We start from the raw sequence: 22,018 nt of genomic DNA on the forward strand, positions 1-22,018 counted from the left end.
CAGAGTTGCTTATGATTTTATTTTAAAGAAAGCATCAGGTAGATGATGGATACTAGGCAAACTTTTGTTTTGTTTTTTTTCCCTCACTGTGAAAACAGAGTAATTGCTGTTTTGGTTTGTATAATTAACACATGCTTTTTGGAATAATTTTAACAATGTGTAGAAGTGGAAGGAAGAACTTTAAAAAAATCACTGAAAATCTCATCACCCCAAAAAGGTCCCATTAACAATTTGTTGACAGTATTTTGCATATACATAAATGTTGTATGTATACATGTATCATTTGACAAGAATGAGGCTTTCATGCATGCTATCTTTATTCTGGGACATACCTTTTTAACTGTAGTCTTTTGCTCCCTAATTCCCTGCTCTCCTTCTGCATGGCTTACATCTCCCTCTGCCATCATCAACCCATTTGCATTCCAGGTAACTACTCTGCAGACCAGAGACCAGGGAGGCAGGAGAAAAATATGAAAAAATGCACTAAGTCTTCTTATACAAACCTATCTCCTTTCATTGGTTTAGTCCCTGCTATTTTATTGCTGTTTTTAAATTTATTTTCCTTTTGTTTGGATTTTAATTTTTGTTTGGCCACTTGGAAAAATTCATTAAATATAATAATGATTATATCCCCATAGACTCTTGCTTCTATCAGATAGATTCCGAGAAGGGACCATTGGATGGAAGAGTATATGGATTTTTCATTTTAAAAGATAAAAGAATTTTCTGTGACAGACCTTTAAGTTATCATTTGCTCCTCTCTGCTAAGTCAATGACCACTATTTCATCTACTTTCCACCCTCCAAAAATTCATTTAACTGTCATACCTGCTGTTTGCTTTCTTGTTCTCTATGTTCTTGTGTCCATTTTTTTCTCCTTTATTATCATTTTGGCAAAAATTGGGTAGGGCAGGGGTTTCCCTGGTGGTCCAGTGGCTCAGACTCTAAGCTTCCAATGCAAGGAGCCCAAGTTCAATCCCCGGTCAGGGAACTAAATCCCACATGCCAAAACTAAGGGTTCATATGCCACAACTAGGACCCGGAGCACCTCAATAAATAAAAAAATACTTCAAAAATTTTTGTTAGGGCAAGAAATGAATACTTGTGGCCAATCGGCATTTTAATACTGAAACTCATCACATGAGTTCTGAAAACACTGAGCCTCAAAAACAAAAGCAATTAGGGGCTTGATTTCTTTCTTCCAGAAAGCTCCTTGCCACCTACACAAATTTGTCTACTTATTTCTCAGGAAAATAATTTCTTTAGACCAAAAGCTATGAGTGGGTAGAATTTGGCAACTAAAAGACATATCCTGCTATATTGACAAGTGAAGAGGTTGGGAAGGGAGAGGTGGTAGAAATGAAATGTTGCGAGGCATTAAAAGGAAGGGAGTTAAGAAAGCAAAGAGAGATTACACAGACAAGAGGAGATGAGAGGAACAAAGAGTTCAGTGCCACTTTATTCCTTGGTGATGGTGGTGGTTTAGTCGCTAAGTCGTGTCTGACTTTTCTGACCCAAAGGACTGTAGCCTGCCAGGCTCCTCTGTCCATGGGATTCTCCAGGCAAGAATACCAGAGAGGGTTGCCATTTCCTTCCCCAGGGCATCTTCCCGATCCAGGAATTAAACCTGGGTCTCCTGCATTGTAGGCAGATTCTTTGCTAACTGAGCTACAAGGGAAGCCATACTTTATTCCTTACATCTCTCCTATTTTCCATTTGTAGCATCACTGTCTTAACTGACACTTACATTGTCCTTCAGCTGGACCATTAACAGTGGTCTCCCAATGTACTCCCGAGGAGTACAGTGGCATACCTCCTTGCACTCTTGGCTCCCATAAATTCATTGTCCATATGATTATGTCACTCTCTTGTTTAAAATACTTTACTGGCTCTCATTGCCCTCAGGATGAGGGCCAAGTTGCTCATGACATAGAAGGCCTTCTGTTTCCTGGCCCCTGTTTGCCTCTCCAGCCTCATCTTTCTCCACTTCCTGCCATGAATCCCTGTAGTTTTTCCTTACCCAATTCTGCTCATGTTTTCCCATCAGCCTGGGATTCTCCTTGCCTGTTTAATGCATGATCATTTTCTAAGATGCTCAGACATCGCTCACTACCCTCAAAAAATCCCACCAGCACCTCTATCCCTGGGCGAGGTGCTCCTTGTTGAGCTTTTGCAAAAACCAGTGCCTCCTATATTTACACTTGCTGTGTGCATGTGTTTAAATAATTATCTGTTTACTATATGCTCCCCAGTCTGGGGTTCTCTAGGAGAAAATACTGCACCTTGGTCTCTGAATCTCTATCACCTAACAATGAACTTTGCACATAATAGGCACAGTATTGAATAAATGAATCAGTGAATGAGCAAATGAATGATTGAATTTCAGGAGTCATCTAGAGGGGGTGCCTAAAAGAGTTTTCAATCAGGGGGCTGTTCTAGAGTGGAGTTCAGCCCCAATCTGGCCTGCAGAGTCAGCTCTAAGGACCTTGCTTAATAAATAAAACAAGACATGATGTGGTCATATCTTACTCCAAAATAAATTTCTGATGGGTCAAAGACTTAATTTAAAAAGAGAGAAAGAAACATAAAAACTAGAAGAAAATATGTGAGAATATTATATGTTAGAGTGGAGGATTTCTTTTTCTAATGATGAAATCATAGCTAGAAAGCTTAAAGTTCTGAGGTTTCAACTATATATTTTTTCCATTTGCATGAAAAAAAAAATGCCATGAATCAAATCATATACTAGCTGCAAGAACTATTTCTAACATGTATAAGAAAGGGAAAGAAACACAGATTAAATATTTGGAGATTCCATCTTCAGTTAGATTGCTAAAGATCAAACTGGTTTGGCGAGAGTGGAGAGAAACAACCTTCTTATACAATATTGGTAGGGATGTAAATTAACGCATCTTTTAAAAGGACAATTTGCCAGTATCTGGGGGCCTCCCTTGTGGCTCAGATAGTTAAGAATCTGCCTGCAATGTCGGAGACCAGGGTTCAATCCCTGGGTTGGGAAGATCTCTATTAAAAATGAAAATGTGCATACTTTTGATCTGGCATTTGCACCTCTAGGTGCACCTTGGAGAAGGCAATGGCACCCCACTCCAGTACTCTTGCCTGGAAAATCCCATGGACAGAGGAGCCTGGTGGGCTGCAGACCATGGGGTCGTGAAGAGTCAGACACGACTAAGTGACTTCACTTTTCCTTTCACGCATTGGAGAAGGAAATGGCAACCCACTCCAGTGTTCTTGCCTGGAGAATCCCAGGGACAGAGGAGCCTGGTAGGAGGCTGTCTATGGGGTCGCACAGAGTCGGACACGACTGAAGCGACTTAGCAGCAGCAGCAGGTGCACCTTACATCTAGGAGTATAAATTTAGATGCACCAGGATATCTATTGCACTAATTAACAAATAATGAGTGCAAAGCACTAAGTACTAGAGATTATAATGGTAGGCAAATCAGACAAGGCTTCTGCTCTTAGGCAACATGCAATCTATTGGGACACAGTGACCCCAGATAAATTCTTGTGCTATGTAAGTGAGTGCTGCAACAGTCTATGAGAATATACCTAAAAGAAAACTAAGGAATCCTGGAAAGATTTCTTATATAAGAGATACTGGGAGCTGCATTCAGAGGGTTCAAGTTTGAGAGAGACCAAGCAAACAACCACAACCAAATTGTCAATGGTGGTTTGACACAACACCAGGGGTTTAGGCAACACACATTCTTATTGTCTACCCTTTTTGACCTTCTGTACCTTGTCAAAAATTAGTGCAATTTAAAGAAGGAAGGAGACAGTTCTTTGAGCTTCAATTTCATTATCTGTACAGTGGGAATACTAACACCGTGCAGGGTTATTGTGAGGGTTAAATAAAATAATGATTGGGTCCCTACCAAGAAGGAGCAGTACAAAAAGATTGGCTTGTTTATTCAAATCATTTGAGGCAAGAAAACTGGTGAAGAACTAAGAGCTGCTCATACACCATTTCAGTTCAGTAGCTCAGTTGTGTCCAACTCTTTGTGACCCCATGGACTGCAGCACACCAGGCTTCCCTGTCCATCACCAACTCCCAGAGCTTACTCAAACTCATGTCCATCGAGTTGGTGATTCCATCCAACCATCTCATCCTCTGTTGTCCCCTTCTCCTCCTGTCCTCAATCTTTCCCAGCATCAGGGTCTTCAAATCAGGTGGCCAATGTATTGGAGTTTCAGCTTCAGCATCAGTCCTTCCAACAAATATTCAGGGTTGATTTCCTTTAGGATTGAATGGTTTGATCTCCTAGCAGTCCAAGGGACTCTTAAGGGTCTTCTCCAACATCACAGTTTAAAAGCATCAATTCTTTGACACTCAGCTCATACACCATACTATATTTAAGCCACTTCATACAGGAGAGAATTTTTCATTCTTTTAAGATGTCCAAAAGAAAACACACAACCTTTTAAAATAAGCCTGTGTGCTCAATCGCTTCAGTCGTGTCCCACTCTTTGTGATCCTATGGACTCTTTGCAACCCTATAGATTGTAGCCTGCTGGACTCCTCTGTCCATGGGATTCTCCAGACAAGAATACTGGAGTGGGTTGCCATTTCCTCCTCCAGGGAATCTTCCCCACCCAGGGACTGAACCCACGTCTCCAGCGCCTCCTGCATTACAGGTGGTTTCTTTACCACTGAGCCACCAGGGAAGCCCTTTAAAATAAGCCTGATGCTGCTGCTGCTGCTAAGTCGCTTCAGCTGTGTCCGACTCTGTGCAACCCCATAGACGGCAGCCCACCAGGCTTCTCCGTCCCTGGGATTCTCCAGGCAATAACACTGGAGTTGGTTGCCATTTCCTTCTCCAATGCATGAAAGTGAAAAGTGAAAGTGAAGTCGCTCAGTTGTGTCCAACTCTTAACAACCTCATGGACTGCAGCCTACCAGGCTCCTCCGTCCATGGGATTTTCCAGGCAAGAGTACTGGAGTGGGGTGCCATTGCCTTCTCCTTAAAATAAGCCTATCTTTGTTTAAATAAAAAACTAATTCTCAATGTGTTCAACTAATATAGCCATAGAACTAAAAGCCTAGGAAATAATAGAGCCCAGACAGCAAGTCTAGGGATGTGCTTGGGGTACACCCTTTGCTGAAGGGTGGCTTTCTTTCTCCATTATAATCCATCTTCATAGTTAGCTGAGATACTCTACCTGAGATTTCTTCCTTAAAAATATCTAGTCACTGTTCCTGTGATCCTCATACTCAGGCACTGAAGGGGTCTGGGGGCTAGAATAAAATTAATATCATATATGCATCCGGCTCTCAAAGGTTTTAAAATTACATATACACATGAAAACCTATAATGCAAAAGAATCTGAAAAAGAATATTATGTAACAACTTAAAAGGGAAAAGAATTTTAAAAAGAATAGATATATTGTTATGTGTAACTGAATCACTTTGCTGTGCTCCTGAAACAAACACATTGTTAATCAGTTCAGTTCAGTCACTCAGTCGTGTACGCGACCCCATGGACCACAGCATGCCAGGCTTCCCTGTCTATGACCAACTCCCAGAGTTCACCCAAACTCATGTCCATCGAGTCTGTGATGCCATCCAACCATCTCATTCTCTGTCATCCCCTTCTCCTCCTGCCCTCAATCTTTCCCAGTATCAGGGTTTTTTCAAATGAGTCAGCTCTTCGCATCAGGTGGCCAAAGTATTGAAGTTTCAGCTTCAACATCAGTCCTTCCAATGAACACTCAGGATTGATCTCCTTTAGGATGGACTGGTTGGATCTCCTTGCAGTCCAAGGGACTCTCAAGAGTCTTCTCCAACACCACAGTTCAAAAGCATCAATTATTGGACACTCAGCTTTCTTTATAGTCCAACTCTCACATCCATATATGACCACTGGAAAAGCCATAGCCTTGACTAGACGGACCTTTGCTGGCAAAGTAATGTCTCTGCTTTTTAATATGCTACCTAGGTTGGTCATAACTTTCCTTCCAAGGAGTAAGCATCTTTTAATTTCATGGCTGAAGTCACCATCTGCAGTGATTTTGGAACCCCCCAAAATAAAGTTTGTCACTGTTTCCACTGTTTCCCCATCTATTTGTCATGAAGTGATGGGACCGGAAGCCATGATCTTAGTTTTCTGAATGCTGAGCTTTAAGCCAACTTTTTCTCTCTCCTCTTTTACTTTCATCAAGAGGCTTTTTAGTTCCTCTTCACTTCTGCCATAAGGGTGGTGTCATCTGCATATCTGAGGTTATTGATATTTCTCCCGGCAATCTTGATTCCAGCTTGTGTTTCTTTCAGTCCAGCATTTCTCGTGATGTACTCTGCATAGAAGTTAAAAAAGCAGAGTGACAACATACAGCCTTGACGTACTCCTTTCCGGATTTGGAACCAGTCTGTTGTTCCATGTCCAGTTCTAACTATTGCTTCCTGAACTGCACACAGATTTCTCAAGAGGCAGGTCAGGTGATCTGGTATTCCCATCTCTTTCAGAATTTTCCACAGTTTATTGTGATCCACACAGTCAAAGGCTTTGGCATAGTCAATAAAGCAGAAATTGATGTTTTTCTGGAACTCCCTTGTTTTTTCAATGATCCAGCAGATGTTAGCAATTTGATCTCTGTTTCCTATGCCTTTTCTAAAACCAGCTTGAACATCTGGAAGTTCACAGTTCACGTACTGCTGAAGCCTGGCTTGGAGAATTTTGAGCATTACTTTACTAGCGTGTGAGATGAGTGCAATTGTGTGGTAGTTTGAGCATTCTTTGGCATTGCCTTTCTTTAGGATTGGAATGAAATCTGACCTTTTCCAGTCCTGTGGCCACTGCTGAGTTTTCCAAATTTCCTGGCATATTGAGTGCAGCACTTTCACAGCATCATCTTTCAGGATTTGAAACAGCTCAACTGGAATTCCATCACTTCCACTAGCTTTGCTCGTAGTGATGCTTCATAAGGCCCACTTGACTTCACATTCCAGGATGTCTGGCTCTAGGTCAGTGATCACACCATCGTGATTATCTGGGTTGTGAAGATCTTTTTTGCACAATTCTTCTGTGTATTCTTACCACCTCTTCTTAATATCTTCTGCTTCTGTTAATCAGCTAAGCTCCAGTATAAAACAAAAAGTTTAAAAAGAGTATATACAAATATATGTACAACTGAATCACTTTGCTGTACACTTGAAACTAACACAACATTGTAAATCAACTATGTTGTTTTTGTTTGGTAGCTAAGTCCTGTCTGACTCTTTGCCACCCCACAGACTGCAGCACACCAGGATTCCCTGTCCTTCACTATCTCCCGGAGTTTGCTCAAACTCATGTCCATTGAGTGAGTGATGCCATCCAACCATCTCATTCTCTGTTGCCCCCTTCTCCTCCTACCCTTAATCTTTCCCAGGATTAGGGTCTTTTCCAATGATGAGTCAGCTCTTCACATCAGGTGGTCAAAGTATTGGAGCTTCAGCATCAGTCTTTCCAATGAATATTCAGGGTTGATTTTCTTTAGGATTGACTGGTTTGGTCTCCATGCTGTCCAAGGGACTCTCAAGAGTCTTCTCCAGAACCACAGTTCAAAACCATCAATTATTCAGTGCTCAGCCTTCTTTATGGTCCAACTCTCACATCCTATACATGACTACTGGAAAAACTGTAGTTTTGACTATATGGACCTTTGTTGGCAAAGCGATGTTTCTGTTTTTTAATACACTAAGTTTGTCACAGCTTTTCTTCCAAGGAGCCAGTGTCTTTTAATTTCATGGTTGTAGTCACCGTTCGCAGTGATTTTGGAGACCAAGGAAATAAAATCAGCCACTGTTACTCTTCAATAAAAATTTAAAAGTATAAAATGAAATTACAGGTGCAAGATGCAAGCAAGAGGACAATTAGGAATCAGTTCAGCAGTGTTTAATAAAGTGCTCTTTTATGTGGCATGGAAAATCTCTGAATAAAAGTCACTCTTTGACCACTAGACAGAAAGGCAATGCTTCACTATAATTTCAGGAGTTAATTGGCTTCTGACACCAAGGTCAGGCTATTCCTCTGAAACATTCTCAGACAAATTTCTCAAATATCAGGCCACATCACAAAGGACTTTGGGGGTAAGCTCTGGGCACTTTTAGGGCAAAATACAGTGTCTAGAACCCAGTAAGTTCTTAATCAGTGTCATATGGTTTGTGATTGAATGGATTTAATGCTGTTTAGAATTTGCCTTCCTTGGTAGTAACCAAGGTCTATTTTCTATCTAAAATCTAGTTCCTAAATGTTTCCTAGTGGAAATTATACTACAGCTCAGAAAGCTTCCAATTTACCATCTCTTACTGGGATGACCAGTGGTCACATATGGATGTGAGAGTTGGACTGTGAAGAAAGCTGAGTGCCAAAGAATTGATGCTTTTGAACTGTGGTGTTGGAGAACACTCTTGAGAGTCCCTTGGACTGCAAGGAGATCCAACCAGTCCATTCTAAAGGAGATCAGCCCTGGGATTTCTTTGGAGGGAATGATGCTAAAGTTGAAACTCCAGTACTTTGGCCACCTCATGCAAAGAGTTGACTCGTTGGAAAAGACTCTGATGCTGGGAGGGATTGGGGACAGGAGGAGAAGGGGACAACAGAGGATGAGATGGCTGGATGGCATCACTGACTCGATGGACGTGAGTCTGAGTGAACTCTGGGAGTTGGTGATGGACAGGGAGGCCTGGCGTGCTGTGATTCATGGGGTCGCAAAGAGTCGGGCATGACTGAGTGACTGAACTGAACTGAACTGAACTGGGATGACAGGAGAGGAGGACAGAAAGAAAGGGAGGAGAGCTGCTCAGGGGCTGTGGGTGAGAGGGCCAAGTCCTTGGTGGTCATCTGTCCCCCTGCTTCATGCCTATGCTGGAGAATCCTGCTTTGTGTGCACACTGGAATCACCTGGGAAACCTTTAAACATATTGATTTCTGGATCTACAGGGTCAGTTAAATGAAAAATCTCTCCATGGAAGGCTCAGGCAACATTTTTTAAAGGTCCCCAATAGTTGTAGTGTACAGCCTGGGTTGAGAACCACTGGTCTTGACTTTCACTTTCCATTCATTCATATAGCAAATATTCATTGAATGTCTGCTACATGCCAGGGTTTTTTTTTTTTTTTTCCCCTTAGGTGCTGGAAACCAAGAGCTGAATTAAGCAGACAAAGATCCCAGCCTTGATGAAACTAGCCTTCTCATGCTGCACCCACTGCACCCACAGCGCTTAGGGTGCAACACAGGCTTTAGAAACAAGAGGACCCATTCTAACCCAGGGCCCAACATAGTGTGTGTGTGTGTGTGTGTGTGTGTGTGTGTGTGTTTGTGGCAAGGGAACCTTAGGTATGTGCTGGCCATTCCAAGGCTCTTTCAGTGTTTCCATATGTAATGTAGGACTCCCCATGCCCTCTTCACAAGGTAGCCAGAGTGAAGTGAGATGATGAACTTGAAGGGACCCGCTGGAAGGGGCCAGGGGAAGAGGGTACCAGGCGCATGGTAGTGTGGAGTACATTGTGCTTCTTATTAAATAAAAAAGAGAAGAAAGCCGGGCTTGGGGAGCCAATCCAACGGGAAGCTAAACAATCAGGTTTCAAATAAAATCTCTGAAAAGCTGTTTCAGAAGAGAAAAAGTTAGAAGAGGCTTTTTGAGCACAATGCAGGGGTAGGAGGAGAAAACACATGCAATAACTGCTTCCTTCCTGACAACTGGTTGGTTTTGGAAACTTTGCACCTCAAAGGAGGTGGTTTCACACCCTGTGGGGACCCAGCTGGAACAGCAGGAGAGAACCAGATAACCAGGTTGAGGGCAGAGCAAATGGTGCAGGTCTTTGATGAGGCTGGTGGGAAGCGGCTGGTAAGAAGCCCTGGGAGAACTCCACTGGGATGCTTGAAAATCACCTGTCTCTTGAAGGTCAGAAAGCCACGAAGCTTGGGAGGGATCCTAGAGCTCATGCCTCCTGACCCTCTGTGATGAGGACACGTCACCCTGGAGGGAAGAGGGGACTTCTCAGACCCCACAGCCAGCTGGAACAAAGTCTGGGAACAAGGAGTTCTAGGGTTCGCTCTTCCTGCTCAGATGGGGAGCAACTGACCTGGATGAAGATGTTCCCCTCATAAAGCAGGCACAGCCCCTGACCTGTCCTCACCTGATCCTATCCAGCGGATTTATTCTGGTCCCTCTTGCCAGGGATGGAACCTTGAGGGGAAGGGTGGCAGGGCTCATTGAACCACCTGCTGCCCTGGGATCTCCAGACCCCAATAATGATACTGCTCTGTGTACTGCCCTCTCCACATGGAGGCTTGAGGGTGATTGCCAGACCTGCTGTGTTTGGTCCATGTGGGGTTTTATTAGTTTATTTTTAATTCAAGGCAACTTTAAAAAAATTTGGAAGTTTCGTATAAGAATATTGATCTCAAGTTTCTCTTTAAAACATAGGAACTCTGCAACATTGGGCCTTTCTTGAACTGCAGCTGAAAGCAGCTTCCCCCACTTGATGAAGAAATAGTTCATCCACAAACCACAGCACTGCCTGTCAGGAGTGCAGAAAAGGAAGTTAGGTCCACCCAGTGGATAGGACCTTAACATTTGATGGGGTAAATTTTGTCACCCTTTTCAAATCCATTTTATGATTAACTGTTTCAAGCCCTTTATAAAGTTTGCCACTCTTTAATTCTAAGGCCCTGCTTGGGTTTTCCAACCTGAGTGTCAGGATGCTATTCCCCACAGACGATCACCAGGTGATTCTTAGAGGGGATCACGATTTGTATTTGTTATTCTTTGTGACCCCATGGACTGTAGCCGGCCAGGCTCCTCTGTCCATGGGATTTTCCAGGTAAGAATAATGGAGTGGATTACCATTTCCTCCTCCAAGGGATCTTCCCGACCAGGGATCAAACCTGCATCTCCTGTGTCTCCTGCATTGTCAGGCAGATTCTTTACCACTGAGCCACCTAGGAGCTTGATAAAATAAAACCTGTTCAGTTCAGTTCAGTTGCTCAATTGTGTCCAACTCTTTGAGACTCCATGAACCGCAGCACACCAGGCCTCCCCGTCCATCACCAACTCCTGGAGTTCACTCAGACTCACATCGATCGAATCAGTGATGCCATCCAGCCATCTCATCCTGTCGTCCCCTTCTCCTCCTGCCCTCAATCTTTCCCAGTATCAGGGTCTTTTCAAATGAGTCAGCTCTTTGCATCAGGTGGCCAAAGTATTGGAGTCTCAGCTTCAACATCAGTCCTTCCAATGAACACCTAGGACTGATCTCCTTTAGGATGGACTGGTTGGATATCATTGCAGTCCAAGGGACTCTCAAGAGTCTTCTCCAACACCACAGTTCAAAAGCATCAATTCTTCGACGCTCAGCTTTCTTTATAGTTCAACTCTCACATCCATTCATGACCACTGGAAAAACCATAGCCTTGACTAGACAGACCTTTGTTAGCAAAGTAATGTCTCTGCTTTTGAACATGCTATCTAGGTTGGTCATAACTTTCCTTCAAAGGAGTAAGCGTCTTTTAATTTCATGGCTGCAATCACCACCTGCAGTGATTTTAGAGCCCCCCAAAATAAATTCTGACACTGTTTCCACTGTTTCCCCATCTATTTCGCATGAAGTGATGGGACCAGATGCCATGATCTTCGTTTTCTGAAGGTTGAGCTTTAAGCCAACTTTTTCACTCTCCTCTTTCACTTTCATCAAGAGGCTTTTTAGTTCTTCACTTTCTGCCAGAAGGGTGGTGTCATCTGCATATCTGAGGTTACTGATATTTCTCCCTGCAATCTTGATTCCGGCTTGTGCTTCTTCCAGCCCAGGGTTTCTCATGATGTACTCTGAGTATAAGTTAAATAAGCAGGGTGACAACATACAGCCTTGTCGTACTCCTTTCCCTATTTGGAACCAGTCTGTTGTTCCATGTCCAGTTCTAACTGTTGCTTCCTGACCTGCATACAGATTTCTCAAGAGGCAGGTCAGGTGGTCTGGTATTCCCATCTCTTTCAGAATTTTCCACAGTTTATTGTGATCCACACAGTCAAAGGCTTTGGCATAGTCAATAAAGCAGAAATAGATGTTTTCCTGGAACTCCCTTGCTTTTTCGATGATACAGCAGATGTTGGCAATTTGATCTCTGGTTCCTCTGCCTTTTCTAAAACCAGCTTGAACATCTGGAAGTTCACAGTTCACATATTACTGAAGCATCGCTTTACTAACATCACTTTACTAGCGTGTGAGATGAGTGCAGTTGTGCTGTAGTTTGAGCATTCTTTGGCATTGCCTTTCTTTGGAAGTGGAATGAAAACTGACCTTTTCCAGTCCTGTGGCCACTGCTGAGTTTTCCAAATTTGCCAGCATATTGAGTGCAGCACTTTCACAGCATCATCTTTCAGGATTTGAAAGAGCTCAACTGGAATTCCATCACCTCCACTAGCTTTGTTCATAGTGATGCTTCCTAAGGCCACTTGACTTCACATTCCAGGATGTCTGGCTCTAGGTGAGTGATCACACCTTCATAATTATCTGGGTCATGAAGATCTTTTTTGTACAGTTCTTCTGTGTATTCTTACCACCTCTTCTTAATATCTTCTGCTTCTGTTAGGTCCCTACCATTTCTGTCCTCTATTGAGCCCATCTTTGCATAAAATGTTCCCTTGGTATCTCTAATTTTCTTGAAGAGATCTCTAGTCTTTCCCATTCTGTTGTTTTCCTCTATTTCTTTGCACTGATCACTGAAGAAGGCTTTCTTTGCTCTCCTTGCTATTCTTTGGAACTCAGCATTCAAATGGATATATCCTTCCTTTTCTCCTTTGCTTTTCGCTTCCCTTCTTTTCATAACTATTTGTAAGGCCTCCTCAGACAGCCATTTTGCTTTTTTGCATTTCTTTTTCTTGGGGATGGTCATGATTCCTGTCTCCTGTACAATGTCATGAACCTCCATTCATAGTTATTCAGGCACTCTGTCTATCAGATCTAGTCCCTTAAATCTATTTCTCACTTCTGCTGTATAATCATAAGGGATTTGACTTAGATCATACCTGAATGGTCTAGTGGTTTTCCCTACTTTCTTCAATTTAAGTCTACATTTGGCAATAAGGAGTTCATGATCTGAGCCATAGTCACCTCCGGTCTTGTTTTTGCTGACTGTATAGAGCTTCTTCATCTTTGGCTACAAAGAATATAATCACTCTGATTTCTATGTCCACCATCTGGTGATGTCCATGTGTAGAGTCTTCTCTTATGTTGTTGGAAGAGGGTGTTTTCTATGACCAGTGTGTTTTCTTGGCAAAACTCTGTTAGCCTTTGCCCTGCTTCATTCTGTACTCTAAGGCCAAATTTGCCTGTTACTCCAGGTGTTTCTTGACCTCCTACTTTTACATTCCAGTCCCCAATAATAAAAAAGACACCTTTTTTGGGTGTTAGTTCTAGAAGGTCTTGTAGGTCTTCACAGGAATGTTCAACTTAAGCTTCTTCAGCATTATTGGTCGGGGCATAGACTTGGATTACCATGATATTGAATGGTTTGCCTTGAAAACAAACAGAGATCATCCTGTTGTTTTTGAGACTGCATCCCAGTACTGCATAAAACCTGTAATTGTGCTGTGTTAGGGAAATCGGGTAGAGAAGCTGTCCAGCTATGCCTGGTGAATACATCCTCCAGCATTCATATTCTTGATACACAAAAAACACTAATTTTGAATTATGAGTCTTGTATTCCATGTTACCCTTTAGACAAGGACTTTTTAGTTCCATACTATCCCTACTGGTATTTATTACCTCCTCAGCACTGGAATTGACTACTGGTTGCCTGTTATTATCATTCTTCTATTGTCAAACAATTGTAAATGCTATTTTTTATGAAAGTGAAATATTTTCCTTTTCTCATATTCTCATGCCTCCATAAAGGTGATAAAAATGAAAGCTAGACAGAGGAGGCCATGTACTTAAAAAAACTAGGAAGTATTTCTTTGTGGAAATAAAAATTGTTTTTATATGCTTAGTATGCCAAGTGAATCCAATTCATTCGTTTCCAAGGTCTGCCTGAACATTACAGAAGTTTACATTTGTACTTGTAGCTTTAGCATCTTCCCAACAAGGCACACGAAGCTCAGCAGTTTTCTTCTTCCTCTTCAGGGCAAGGAGGGAGCCACTGTTTCACAAAGCTCTGCTGAAGCCAGAGAGAAGGCAGGGCATTCCCACAGGGAGCCCTGGGAACGGCCCAGGATTTGAACCCATCTTCCTTGGCTTGAATCCTGGCTCCACACTTACTGTGGGATTTTAAGCAGTTCTGTCTGAGCCTTAGTTTGCTCGTCTGGAAGTTGTTGATGACACTATCTCTTCTGTTGGGTCTCTGTGCGGACTGGACATAACAGAGTAAAAGTGGAGCGAGGAGGTATTTGATGGGCAGGTGTGAGTTCCGCGCTGAATGGGGCTAGTGGTAGGCCAGTTCTCGGGCGTCGCGTGTCCCCTTTGCAGAGGGTTTCAAATGCTCTGGGGAAGGCTGCCTACACGTTTCAATGCAAAGAGAGATGTTAAAAACCTTTGAAGTGTTTTTATGAAAAAAAGGTTTCATTCAGGCTAAAGAAATGAATAGGAAGTGTATTCCTTTCCCTGTTCATTTCTCTAATATTTAATGTTCAGGCTCAGGGGACTTGTGTGGGTTGTAGACACAGAGATTCCCTCTTCTGTAGTTGTTGTTGGCGTTTTGAGGGCACAGTGAACATGCTGGGACGAAGAGCTGTCAAGTCTCACAGCTGTGAAGACTTTCCTCCCATGGTTCTCAAACTCTAGTGCACGTTGGGGTTGTAGGGGACGTGTGTTACACATACAGATGCCTAGGCCACACCCAGACCTACTGAGCAAGAATTTCTGAGGGGACTGGGAATCTGCATCTCAACACCCTCCCTCCAAGATATATCTAATGTTGGTGGTCCTCCAGCAGCACTTTGAAAAACACTCCCTCTCCTCCCCTAACCCCGCTCCCTTCTTACATCCTCTACAGAAGATTTTGGACCCAGAGTCACACAGCATTGTTGGAACTGACTCAAGGTAGCCTGTGCCTGCCCTGAAGGTTTTGACATTAGCATGGTTCACACTCTAGTGTTTACACACACTGATATTGTTTACAGAGCTGATCTCCCTCCACCCACCCCACTATCTCGTGGGCCTTCAAATACTCAAAACCAAGATCTTATCTGTAACCCATTCCCCTAGACCTCAGCAGCCTGTGGTTACAGAGTCTGGTAATGATTCCAGCCCAACAGTAAGGGGTCTTGCTCCTTTTCCTGGAGAGTCCTACACCAGCTCACACATCATCTTCCACTCTGCCAGCTTCCACCAGGTCTCTCCTCTCCTGCCCTGCCCCTTCATCTCAAAACAGGAAGCCTCCTTGGGGTCAGGATCGCCACATATTTATGGTCACTGTTGTCTGCAGGAAGAGCCGAAGCCCCAGGGAACAGAGGAGCCAGGTCTTCTTGGTGGTCCAACAACTGGCTGATTGGCTGATTTCCCTTCAGAGTTGTGAGCGGCTCTCTCTGTGCCATGCACTCACCTGAGCACCTCCCACCCCCGCCCCTGAGCAGTCCAGGGGGGTTCTCACATATCACAGGGTCCCTGAGAAAAACAGCTCATTCAGTTCTGCCTGCAACCCCCCTCTGCAAAGGGCTCAGTTGGGTGTCTGACCCTAGAGCTGGGCCAGGGTCTAGAAACTGAGCCATCTTGTTCTCCCAGCCCTGTCCCCTCTGAGGTACAAGCTTCTTTGTGTATTTCACACAGGAAAAACCAAGCAAGTCCATGTGCAGGGTCCTCTCTACTTCTCAGTTCTGCATGCCCATACATGTCTAAGTCTAGCACGGGACCCCCATCACGCACCTGACCCTCACCACATGCAGGTGTGCCACCTGAACCTTCACACCCAGCCCTTCCTCACAAGGGGCTCTGCGCTCGGTTTAATGCTCTGCTGCTGCTGTCATGAATTTTTAATCTTAGAACTCATGCTTTATAAATGAAATCTGATGGGACAGTGGAGCACGTGACTGTGAGGAGAAGAGACACCCTAGAGTGAGGCCGAAGAGGAACGGTCCCTGCTGCCACAGTGGGCAGCGGGCAGCGGTTGGCTGGGGCGGGAGCTGGGCCAAGACTGGTAGCGATGACTGTGCCTGTAGCAGCAGAAGCAGCAGTGGTGGCCCTAGCAGCCAGGCCCTGGGGGAAAGGGGGGCTTCTGCGTGAGAGCAGCAACAGCAGGACCACTGGAGGGAGGTCAGCTTGCCTGACTGTCCTCAGGACCCATCCCTACAGCTTCTGCACAAATAATAACTCCGTGGCCCAAACGTCAAAATAGGAGCAGCCAAAGCTCAGAGAGGAAACTTTGTTAGTAAATTATTACAAAATAAAAGCATTCACATGGCAATAAAGCATATCAGGGAGTTATAGTGTTCTTTACAGTTTGGATTCTGCTTTTGAAAACTGCTGCAAAATTGCAAGGCAAATATGCACAGCCTTAGAGTATGGTTATATAACATCACTGACTCAGTGGACATGAGTCTGAGACAACTCCTGGAGATAGTGAAGGACAGGGAAGCCTGGCATGCTGGAGTTCATGGGGTTGCAAAGAGTTGGACACAACTTAGCAACTGAACAACAAGAGTAGAAATTATATTTAGAGATTATTGCAGTCAATGGAAAAGAACACTATTTTCAAATGAAGCTTTAGATGAACCAATTCTAAATGAGAAAGACAATTATAAAATTAATCTTTCTTGTAATTAAAGATACAGTAATAGAATACATAAACAGATGTTCTGAATTATATAAAATCACGAGGCCAGCCACTTTGACCCTCATGCATGACTTTCACAAGTTATAGGAAATGCAAGAGGAAACTTTAAAATGCCATTGTATAAAATTCCTTTAAAATTAAACTCAGACTACATGAAACTGGTTTGTAAGAAGAGTTAAATCTTTTTAGAAAAATTGTTTCATAAGAATCATCAGCTGTAGATGTACTATAATATATATTTCAAAATAACTTATCAGAAATTTATCCCAATGTTGTCACAGCCTATAAAACACTCTTAATAGTTCAGTAACACTTGCATCAGCAGAAAGATTATTCTCAAAATTCCTTGCGAGAATGAATGATAATGGAGAACAATTTAACAAGGTTCTTGCTTCTCTTGCAACACAGTAGCTCTACTTGCCTGCTTTATGTGCACCTTGGTACTGTCAGCTCAATAGATGGTGTCCTTATGGGCAGTATTGGTACCTACAGAGAAAAGACACCTTGGTCTCTTATTTGCAAACTTTTTTCCCATCAGTCCTAGCTTAGACCCTGTCCAACCTTGCAGGGTGTTAGTTTATGAGTGCTGCAGCAGTGAGCTTAATGAATCATTTACCCAGTGGACATAAAGGACATACCAAGTGAGGTAACTTTAAATAATTGGCTTGGAGTGGCTAGTAGCTAGGAAGTGGCTTTTAGAGATACCCAAGGTTGAGAGGGTATTTTTTTAAACCATTTGCTATAGATGTTGAAAAGGTAGGGTTTGCCCTCTTCATGTCTACTCCTTCCAAATAGATGTATACAAAAAAGCTGGTTTCTTCCCCCCATTCCTCTACTCTTGCCACCCTGTTAGAACAAACAGGGATTTATGACCCGCTCCTTATTACATGTAAAATTTGTACCAAAATATCTTCTATGAAAATGATTTGTAATCTGTAGACTTAATACCTGGGAGATGTCTTGAGATGTAAAATCCCATCCTTTGGGTTTTGGGGTTTTTTTGTTTTCTCCAATAAATCTGATCTTTAAAGTTCAAAAAAAAAAAAAAAAAAAGATCAGTCATCAGCTTGTTGGCCTGCATTTGCCAAAAGCGATTCCTTCTGCCTTTAATTACACTGATTGAAAATGAAATTGCTGAAAGTAAAAGTGAATTTGCAGAAAAATCTTATAACCAGTCAATCTATCATATCAATAAAGTATTATTATTTATTATATAAAATTATGGCACTAAGACACTGTTCTTTTGCAACTTGTAAATTTATGTTGCTACTCATACATTGCTATGTATTACCCTTATTATGTTTTATAAGTAAACAAAAATTTTTATTACACAATTTTTTAAAAATTCAATTATTTTGCCAATTATCTTTTAAAAACTATTATTTATTTTTATTTTTTTGGCCACACCATGGGGCATGCTGGATCTTAGTTCCCTGACCAGGGATGGTACATACACTCCCTACATTGGGAGCACAGAGCCTTAACCACTGGACAACTAGGAAAGTTCCAGTAAACAAAATTTTAAGGAAGAAGCTTTTAGGATCATTAATAGCCCTTTCCCTCCACTTTTTGACCAAGTGGTGCTGCGTTTTCATTTCACGTCAGGCCCCACAAACTATGTAGACCACCCTGCCCACAGCCTTCTCCGCCCTAGGTCCTTCGGTATTCCTTTATGAGGGGTTGTTTTGAATCCTGCTGCCACTTTCATACTTGCTATCTCTCTTTAGCGGAAGTCCTTCCAAAAGACTGCTTGCAGGGCTTCCTCGGTGGTCTAGTGGTTAAGAGTCTGCCTTGCATTGCAAGGGACACCGGTTCGATTCCTGGCCCAGGAAGATCCCACATGCTGTGTGGCACCTAAGTCTGTGGGCCACCAGTACTGAGCCTGTGAGCCAAAACTACTGAATCCCATGCACCTAGAGCCTGTGCTCCACAAGAGAAACCACTGGGATGAGAAGGCTGTGCCCTGCAACGAGAGAGTAGCCCCTGCTTCCTGTAACTAGAGAAAGCTCACGCTCTGCAACAAAGACCTACCACAGCCAAAAAGTAAATAAATAAATAAATCTTAAAAACCAAACCAAAACAAAACAACTGCTTGCAGACCCCAGGGCACCCTGGCTGGCATGGAGAGAATGCCCGACTGCTAACTCACAACCGCAAGAGCCGGGCTTCCCTTGAGGCAGCAGGAGACCACAGAAGGATGCTGGCAGCATCCTCTCACTGCTGGCTCCCCCTAATTTTGCTCTCAACTGAAAAGTTTAGATTTCCCCCCTCCCTTCTTGCTGTTGAGCTATTCCTCACCCATTCTACATGTGTGGGCCTGCTTTTTGGGACCTAGTGAAGATCTTTTCCATTTACCTGGTCAACTTCCAAATTTTCTCATCTTGTTCAGATGATTTTAGACCCTGATCCTGCTCTCTAATGCTTTAGCTTTTTGTAACAGCTCCATGATCATTATGCCTCCTCTGTTCTCATCTCGGCCACTGATAAAATTGAACCTGCTGGAGGTGTTCTCTAATACAGGAGAAGGCAGCACCTGCAAGGCTTTAACTTGGCTGGGGCTCTTTGCCTCTCCCTATTCCTTTCTCTTACTCAAGCTCCTACCCTCACTAACCCAAATGGGCATGATACCTCTTAGAAGTCTTATCTTTTCTCCTTCTTCCCCCTATTAAGCATTTCACTGTGACGCCTGCCCTCAGGCACAGTTCTGGGTAAAGTGGTGAAATATACAAAGCTCTCTCTCTTCCTGCTTCCCTTGTTTTCATCCCCAAAATCAAAGGGCAGGCAGAAGAGGCCATTGTTGTCTGCTGTTCTTCACTATCTGAGGCAGCCTGGGTCTTTGCCAGGCCAAGGTACCACTTACCAAGTCAGCTTTGCAACAGCAGGAAAAAAAAAGGCAAGTCAAATGCTAAGGTTCTCGGGATTTAATTTCCCTCTTGGGAGAACTTCCTTAGGTCCAATAACACTGTGCAGAAGACCCTCTTATCTCTCTTACTGATCCCTGACAAGCTGGCTATTGTCCTCATTCAGGTAACAAGTTACAAAGGGAGAGAGCCTGAGACTATAGACAGGGAGGCAGTAGAGAGTAAGATTTAATTTCCTATCTCTTTGGACACTGCCTTTTTGCCTTTTCATACTGTTCATGTGGTCCACTGGAGAAGGGAATGGCAAACCACTTCAGTATTCTTGCCTTGAAAACCCCATGAACAGTATGAAAAGGCAAAATGATAGGATACTGAAAGAGGAACTCCCCAGGTCGGTAGGTGTCCAATATGCTACTAAGGATCAGAGGAGAAATAACTACAGAAAGAATGAAGGGATGGAGCCAAAGCAAAAACAATACCCAGTTGTGGATGTGACTAGTGATAGAAGCAAGGTCTGATGCTGTAAAGAGCAATATTGCTTAGGAACCTGGAATGTCAGGTCCATGAATCAAGGCAAATTGGAAGTGGTCAAACAGGAGATGGCAAGAGTGAACGTCGACATTCTAGGAATCAGCTAACTAAAATGGACTGGCATGGGTAAATTTAACTCAGGTGACCATTATATCTACTACTGTGGGCAGGAATCCCTTAGAAGAAATGGAGTAGCCATCATGGTCAACAAAAGAGTCTGAAATGCAGTACTTGGATGAAATCTCAAAAATGACAGAATGATCTGTTTATTTCCAAGGCAAACCATTCAATATCACAGTAATCCAAGCCTATGCCCCAACCAGTAACACTGAAGAAGCTGAAGTTGAATGGTTCTATGAAGACCTACAAGACCTTTCAGAACTAACACCCAAAAAAGATGTCCTTTTCATTATAGGGGACTGGAATGCAAAAGTAGGAAGTCAAGAAATACCTGGAGTAACAGGCAAATTTGGCCTTAGAGTACAGAATGAAGCAGGGCAAAGGCTAATAGAGTTCTGTCAAGAGAATGCACTGGTCATAGCAAATACCCTCTCCCAGCAACAGAAGAGAAGACTCTACACATGAACATCACCAGATGGTCAACACCAAAATCAGATTGATTATATTCTTTGCAGCCAAAGATGGAGAAGCTCTATACAGTCAACAAAAACAAAGATTGGTAGCTGACTGTGGCTCAGATCATGAACTCCTTATTGCCAAATTCAGACTTAAATTGAAGAAAGTAAGGAAAACCACTAGACCATTCAGGTATGACCTAAATCAAATCCCTTATGACTATACAGTGGAAGTGAGAAATAGATTTAAGGGCCTAGATCTGATAGATAGAGTGCCAGATGAACTATGGATGGAGGTTTGTGACATTATACAGTAGACAGGGATCAATACCATCCCCATGGAAAAGAAATGCAAAAAAAGCAAAATGGCTGTCTGAGGAGGCCTTACAAATAGCATGAAAAGAAGGGAAGTGAAAGGAGAAAAGGAAGGATATTCCCATTTGAATGCAGAGTTTCAAAGAATAGCAAGGAGACATGAGAAAGCCTTCCTCGGTGATCAGTGCAAAGAAATAGAGGAAAAAAAACAGAAAGGGAAACACTAGAGATCTCTTCAAGAAAATTAGAGATACCAAGGGAACATTTCATGCAAAGATGGGCTCGATAAAGGACAGAAATGATATGGACCTAACAGAAGCAGAAGATGTTAAGAAGAGGTGGTAAGAATACACAGAAGAACTGTACAAAAAAGATCTTCATGACCCAGATAATCGCGATGGTGTGGTCACTCACCTAGAGCCAGACATCCTGGAATGTCAAGTCAAGTGGACCTTAGAAAGCATCACTACAAGCAAAGCTAGTGGAGGTGATGGAACTCCAGTTGAGCTATTTCAAATCTTAAAAGATGATGCTGTGAAAATGCTGCACTCAATATGCCAGCAAATTTGGAAAACTCATCAGTGGCCACAGGACTGGAAAAGGTCAGTTTTCATTCCAATCCCAAAGAAAGGCAATGCCAAAGAATGCTCAAACTACCACACAATTGCACTCATCTCACACACTAGTAAAGCAGTGCTCAAAATTCTCCAAGCCAGGCTTCAGCAATATGTGAACCATGAACTTCCAGATGTTCAAGCTGATTTTAGAAAAGGCAGAGGAACCAGAGACCAAATTGCCAACATCTGCTGTATCATCAAAAAAGCAAGAGAGTTCCAGAAAAACATCAATTTCTGCTTTATTGACTATGCCAAAGCCTTTGACTGTGTGGATCACAATAAACTGTGGAAAATTCTGAAAGAGATGGGAATACCAGACCACCTGACCTGCCTCTTGAGAAATCTGTATG

The sequence above is a fragment of the Bos mutus genome, chromosome 1 (assembly GCF_027580195.1).
Source record: "Bos mutus isolate GX-2022 chromosome 1, NWIPB_WYAK_1.1, whole genome shotgun sequence".
NCBI lineage: Eukaryota > Metazoa > Chordata > Mammalia > Artiodactyla > Bovidae > Bos > Bos mutus.